This window comes from Thamnophis sirtalis, unplaced genomic scaffold (assembly GCF_051295495.1).
Source record: "Thamnophis sirtalis isolate CommonGarterSnake01/CBP01778 unplaced genomic scaffold, rThaSir2_p1.2 scaffold_4, whole genome shotgun sequence".
NCBI lineage: Eukaryota > Metazoa > Chordata > Lepidosauria > Squamata > Natricidae > Thamnophis > Thamnophis sirtalis.
In genome coordinates, this window is record NW_028261384.1 from 1,007,151 (window position 1) to 1,014,096 (window position 6,946).

A 6,946-nucleotide genomic window follows, 5' to 3' on the forward strand; every position below is an offset into this window, starting at 1 on the left:
CTGGAAAGGCCTGGAAGCCGAGGCTGGGCTGAACATGACAAAGTCAAGTGGAGATGCCTACAAGATGGAGAGCGGTTCAATGGCTCCATGGGGGCACCATCTCAATTTTCGATGAAATCCTGCAGACACTCCTGAAAGTCAGTGCGATTTTTGACAGCATCATCATCAGAGTCTGCCAATCTCAGTTGTCTTAGAGAGTCCGACCACATGTGATTGGAAAAAAATGAGACAGAAACGCATAGACTTTAAACCAGAGACTCTATTATTGGGTATTATACCAGGTACACACAATGGGGGAGGGGAGGGAGGCCAATGGCGGGAAATTAGTAGCTGAGATCCTAACATTGGGAAGGGGATCCTGAGATGTTTTGGGATCTCGTCTTCCTTGTTAGGAAAGGCAACTTCAGATTAGGAGGGGGGAAACAGATGGCTTAGCAACAAGTGTGGCACAGAAGCACCTGTGTTGTTGTTGGGGGGGGGGATGTTGCAGGTAATTTGGGGAGGGGGAGTTGCTCCTCTTCTGAAGGCTGCTGAATGCTTTTCTGGCAGCCAAATAAGGTGAGACCAGGAATCGAGAGCAGGGAAGGAACATCTTCTTCCCACCCACCCCCACTCACCCATTATCCTCCTCAATTCCATCTCCCCCACCCACAATTCCAAATTTTGGTCTTCCTGGAGGGATCACGCTTAGCTCTCTGTGGGGATTTTCTCCTTGGTTTGTTTCAAGCCATGGATGGAAATTCATCAAAGGGAGAAAGAACTTGGAACTAAGGAGAAACTTCCTAACAGTGAGAACAATTATGCAGTGGAACACCTGGCCACCAGACATCTTGGTGGCTTCTTCACTGGATGTCCAAGGTCCCTTCCAGCTTTGTGGGTCTATGATTTTGCAAGGGCCTCCTGCTTGAATGGGGGGTTGGTGTAGATGACCTCCAAGGACCCTTCCAGCTTTGTGGTTCTATGATTCTTTAAGGGTCTCTTTCTTGAGAAGGGGGCTGGACTAGATGACCTCTGAGGTCCCTTCCAACTCTGTTACTCTGAATCGGAATGGGAGGGGTTGTTGCCTAGAGACACCAAAGATGGGTCCATCTTCCTTTGGGGGGAAAGTTCTGGAGAGGGTGGTTGTGTGGCAGCTCCAGAGGTTTGTGGATGAAATGGATTATCTGGACCTTTTAGCAGTCATTATAATTCAGGCTTGGATATGGGACAGAAACGGCATTGGCTGCACTTTTCAATGATCTCTGTACAAGATAGAAAGTCAACAGCAGGATTGTGTTGTCCTGTGTGGAAACACACAACTAGCTGGATGACAATCTAGAAAACAGACTTCCATTGCCATTTCCACGGCTGAGACGGAGCTCATCGCGTTGTCAGAATTGTGTTCGGAGTTAACACGGTAGACACAATAGTTAAAGGATGTGGATATTGAAGCTAAGAGAGCTATACCAGCGTCTCAAGATAACACTGTGTACACAAATGGCAAGAGAACCAGTTGTTAAAAAATTTGCAGCCCAACACAGAATAGCCCTAATTTATTCTCCATCAGAAAACAATTTGGTTGATTTTATCACAAAGCCACGGAGTATACAAAGAGACAAAGATCTTGTGGAACAACTTGGTTTAAATGCTGTTCAGGTATACAATTGGAGTGGTTCTAAGACACAGGTGTCAAACTCATGGCCCACAGCCACCCGAACCCCTGGTTTACCGAAGGGGGAAAAAGTCCCGGTATGTCACATGATGGTGACGTGACGATGGGAGTTTGACACCCCTGTTCTAAGATATTTCATTTAATAAATCAAACAGCAAGGTGTACAATGGGCAGAGCACATGGTTGTAGCCGATTGGTCGGAAGGCACGAGAGGCCGCTACATGAGGCAATCTACATTATGATTGGTTGTTGGGGGAGAAGGGGCAATTTCTCTTTTTCCTGCCTTTTTTCTTCTGCGTCTGCTGTTCTGGGTTTTACCTGATGATTTACCTCATGACGCTCCAGCTTTCATGGCCATCTTGTTTGCCATATATTGTAAATATATATTCATTTATATAAAACTTCAAGGTCGCATTAGAGTTTTCTGACTCGGTTTGGACACAGGCTGCAGAATTCCCTGACAAACGGAATCAACATCAGTGGGTGGAGGGTGGCTTGTGCCCACATCCGGCAACCCCTCAGAGAGTTATCGGTTAGTTGTGGCGTCCTCCAGAAAGTTTCTTCTCTCTTACAGGGAACCTGAAGCATCAGCGACACGCAAGAGCCGAACATGGCCCTGGCCGAGGACCCCATTGAGACCCCAGCCCTGGGCCGCCCCTTCCAGCTGGGGATGCTGTACGACTGCCGCAAGGACGCCCTCATCCCAGGTAGGAACTGGAAGAGAAGGGGGCGGATGGGCATCTCCTGCGGGAAACTCAGGAGGGAAGAAGGCTGGAGTTGCCATCAATGCACAAGCTCAGCTCAAGGACACTTCGGAGTGGGATTCCTGGGCCCAGGGTCTGCTAATACTATGTTTCTCCAAAAATAAAACCCCATTTTATTTTATTTTGGGTCCTGAAATAAGCACTAGGGTAGTGATGGCGAACCTAAGGCATGCGTGCCACAGGTGGCACGTGGAGCCATTTGTCAGGGCACGCAAGGCGCTGCCCTGTCAGCTGAGTTCACCCTTTTATAAAGCCAGAGAATGCTGGCTGGGGAATTCTGGGAGTTGAAGTCCAGACATCTTCAAGTTGCTAAGGTTGAGAAACACTGTTCTAGAGGAAATGTGGTCAATTCATGGTATGTTGCAGGAACTTCGTTAACCTGATAAACCATAGTTGCCTGATACCTATCAGGTGGCCTAGTTACTCGTGTTGTCAGCCTTGGTAACTCAGGACTTATCACCGGACTTTCTATTTTCACTTGTTCCTGCTCTACTACTCTCTCTTCAGTAGACAACTCATTTTTATTATTCAATCCTGGTTTCTCATCATCTTCATTAGTGTGGTTTTTGTAATCACTTCATTATTTGGATCTAACCCAGTGTTTCTCAACCTTGGTGACTTTCTATGCTGGCTGAGGGATTCTGGGAGTTGAAGTCCAAAGGACTGAAAGTCGCCAAGGTTGAGAAACACTGATCTAACCTATTCCACCCGATATGTTCCATAAATTTGGTATTTGCACTGCTAACAACCTTTGTTGATCCTTTTTGCCAAAATCTGTAGGACCTGTGGTTGGAATTATAGCCTATAAAAATTAGCTGTTGAGCTCTTTCTTGGCCTTTATGCCTTAATTGCGAGGGAATATGAAGCCATGCTGGAGTTCCAAATATATGTATGTCACGGAGGTCTGGTTTCTTGCCATACCATCTAGTAAACGGTATTTCACCAGTTGTGGTGTTAATTACGTTGTTTAAAATACGATTTCCACACATCATCGCCTCACCCCACAATGATTCAGGCAATCCAGCATCAGCCAGCATTGTCCTAACCATGGATTGCAATGTCTGCCCTCTTCTTTCCACAAATGCATTATGCTGCGGGTGATAAGGTGCAGAACGTTTGTGTTGTACACCAGCCTTTTGCAACATAGTTGTAAAATTGGAGTTTGCGAATTCTGTACCTAATTCTGTGCCTAGCAATTCCCATTCCCCTCTACTCAGTCTTTGGAGTTTGTGGTATTTTGCAAAACATGTAGGAGGCTTCCTTGGTGATGGCCAGACAGAACAAATGAGGGAACCCTCCAGGGGACATAATGTCTCGCTTATCCATCCTCTCTGGATCCTCTCTATCCAGCTGCAAGTATTTTGGAGGTCTGGTTTCACTTTTATCTGCCTGTTTCCTTCTATTCCATGCAGGAGTCACCCTTTGGGACTACAGTTCACTTCAGAAGGATCTGACCATCAAGCCTCAGCCCAAGACAGAATCTGAAATCATTCCTTCTGACAGAATAGATGACAAGGCCTCCGCCCTGAAAATCTCAGCATCCCTCAAGGCCAGTTTCCTCGGGGGGCTGATTGATGTGAGAGGGTCAGCAGAGTATCTTCATGACACCAAGAAGTCCAAGAAACAGGCCAGAGTCACCCTTCAGTACAAAACCACCACCAAATATGAACAGCTGACAATGAGCCACCTGGGAATCCAGAATGTCTCTTATCCAGCCGTCTTTTGCGATTTCTCCGCGGGTGGTTCATGAAGCCAATGAGGAAAGAAGACTCGGACACGAATTTCCTTTGGGACGAAACCGACCCAGAACGAAGTCTGGGGGCTTCTTTTATTGATCATACACAAGGGAGGGGTGGATTCACATAGCCAATGCGGACCAATCATGATTGTGCAAGCTTACAGTATATGGTAACTCATTTACTCTCATGTAGACTCGAAGAACACTCATAGTCAATAAACCTTTTATCATCATGCAAACATCCAATGCTTAATTAATGTTTGAGAGTTAAACAGTTGTAACCCCTGATTTAATCAACGCTTAGTTACAAGTCTGTGGTTGCTGATCTGCTTAGTGTTAAAGGTACTGATTTAATTAACGCTTGGAGTTGGACAGTTTGTCTTACTGATCTAATCATATGGCCAATTATTGCTTTTAGTTTACTGATTTAATCATATGGTTTAATTATTGCTTCTGTTCTATACGTGTTACAGTATGGCAGATGCATACCTGCACGTATATCGCAACAGTCTTTGAGCAGGGCACAGCCACCCACGTGGTCACCGCCATCCTCTATGGAGCCCAGGCCTTCTTTGTCTTCGACCGAGAAGTTTCCTCAATGGAGATGGTGAAAAATATAGAAGGAAACCTCAAGTCTACACTCATAAAGGAAATATCTATTGGAGCAGAGGTCCAGCTGACTGAGGAGGAGAAAGTGAATGCTCTGAAGTTCAGATGCAAGTTCCACGGAGACTTTTCTCTGGAAAAAAATCCAGTGACTTTCCAAGATGCCATGAAAGTTTTTGAAACTCTACCGAAAATGTTAGGGAAAGATGGGGAGAAGGCTGTGCCTGTGTGGGTTTGGCTCTTCCCTCTGACCAAGCTGGATAGCAGAGCAGCTAAGATGGTCCGTGAGATCAACGTTGTGTGGATCTGTGATGCTGAAAAGATCTTGGAGGAACTCAATGACATTGAGATGCAAAGCAATGATCTAGCCAACGATCCCATTGCTGAGACCTTCCCTGAGATCCAGAGGAAGATCCAGCATTTCAAGGATCTGTTAAAGCAACATAGGTGTACTTTCCAGAAACAGCTGGCCAGAGTGTTGCCTTCCATTCGGGGAGGAGGGCAGGAGGAAGGGACCCTGGTGGACCTCTTGATGTCCATCAAACAGTCACCCTTCAACAGCCAAAGACTCTGTGAATTTCTGGACACCAAGAAAAGAGAAATGAACTTTGTCAAATCTTATCTGACTATTTTAAGTAATATAGAAGTTATCTCATCTCAGAGCAAGCTGGAAGAAATAATTCTGGACCTGAAAAACACAAACTGATGAGGAGGCACGACCCAGAACCAGAAGCCAGACTGCAAAAGCACAATTAGCCTCTTTAAAACCCCTCCTACCCTTACATGAAACACAACCCCCCAAACAATCAGAACAGAACACACCTCCACCAAATAAGGACACACCTCCACCCAATCAAGACACAGCCAACCCCCCACCCAATCAGTTTAAACCCCCACTGGCAGTTAAAAGGAAGAAACAGCCGAGATCTCACACTACTCCTGGAAACACCAAGCCTGAAGTAGCCTGAAGCAGCCTGAAGATGACGAATGAGACTTCGTCGAAACGTTGCCAAGACATCTCCAATTCTACGCGGGAGAAAACCCGAACAACTAGAGACCTACATACTAACACCCGCGAAAACCTCAGAAAACATACATACATACATACATACATACATACATACATACATACATACATATATACACACACACAGACACACACACACACATACACACACACACACACATACATACATACATACATGCATATCCACAAAAGAGGCTTGGAAAACTAGAGTGGCAGTGGCTATCAGATTTTTTCCCTTCTTCCTCTTTCTTTCCCCCCCCCCACCCAAAGATGGATCAATACGCACATGAGGAATCCCCAAAATTTCAAAATATCCTGGCTGAAATTCTAAACATATTGGAAGGATTCGAGAGATTTGAGAAGAAGTTGGATAGACTATTGTTTATCACAGCAAAAGATGATGGGGTTGGAGCCCCAAAAATTAAAGAAGAGAATGAAAATATAGAAGATAAAAGCAAGGGAAGATGGAAAAGTGAATTTGACAATTTGGAGCTCTATCCCAGACTTCAAGATACAGGAGAAAAAAGGGACTTCTGGTGGCACCGTAGGCTCTGACGGACATCTCTCTGGGATGTTCCAGCCTCGAGATCACGTTAAGCTGCTGTAACAGCATAAATCAGCTGTCTAGCAGTTTGAAAACCCTCCCCTTGGGAAAAGAGGGGGAGAAGAGCTGCTGGGTGAGGGTAGAGCTCTCTTAAATCCCCAGGAGTAATTCTGGGACTTGGAAGGTGAGAGCCCCCCTGTAGCCCAACAGTGCTCCACTCTCAGTGACGCATCTGCATTTGCAGATCAAAGAGCCGTGACCATCCCTGCAATCAATGTTTTAATCTACATTTGAATAAGAAGCAGGCAGAGCAAAGACAGGAGCATTTACAATTGCAAGTACAAACCTTAACTCCGTTTGAGGACAATCTCCTTTTGTGAAGATTAACGGTATAGAAGGAAAATGGTGCCCGAACATCAAAGGGTGTGGCTAAAGTGAAACTTAACAAACAATTATTTCTTAAGTGTTCGCTAACATTGTTAAAAGACTAAACAGCATTGGGTTACTAACAAGCTATAAGATTTAACAAATCTGGGGACTTAGTGGACTTTCTGGACTTAACAATTTGGCTGTAGAAAAGTGTGATTTGAATAGTTGAAATGTCTTCAAACCAAAT

The 6,946-nt window shown here is 45.2% G+C and overlaps 1 pseudogene across 1 annotated transcript; it reads left to right on the forward strand.

Annotated features, from left to right (window-relative positions):
* Positions 1-2,091: 2,091 nt before the first annotated feature.
* LOC148045700 (verrucotoxin subunit beta pseudogene) lies at positions 2,092-5,583 on the forward strand (annotated as a pseudogene). The gene is made up of 3 exons (XR_015696297.1): positions 2,092-2,358; positions 3,828-4,154; positions 4,663-5,583. The product of XR_015696297.1 is annotated as a verrucotoxin subunit beta pseudogene (transcript).
* Positions 5,584-6,946: the final 1,363 nt, after the last annotated feature.